Here is a 212-nt window from a genome sequence, read left to right on the forward strand (position 1 = left end):
ACATCCCTGACACTTGGGCGTTATAAAATAAAGAAGCATAAAAAGCATAATTCGCCGAAATAGTTTTATTTGTTTAAATAGTACAATATTACTCTGCAAATTAATTTTTTTAATCGAAACTATTTTATTTTGTGTTCCTATCCTACGTTATGTTTCATTTAACATTTTAATGCTTGATTATTTTTATTTCAAGTTCGCTTTTTTCTGTGTCT

This window comes from Belonocnema kinseyi, chromosome 5 (assembly GCF_010883055.1).
Source record: "Belonocnema kinseyi isolate 2016_QV_RU_SX_M_011 chromosome 5, B_treatae_v1, whole genome shotgun sequence".
Classification (NCBI taxonomy): domain Eukaryota; kingdom Metazoa; phylum Arthropoda; class Insecta; order Hymenoptera; family Cynipidae; genus Belonocnema; species Belonocnema kinseyi.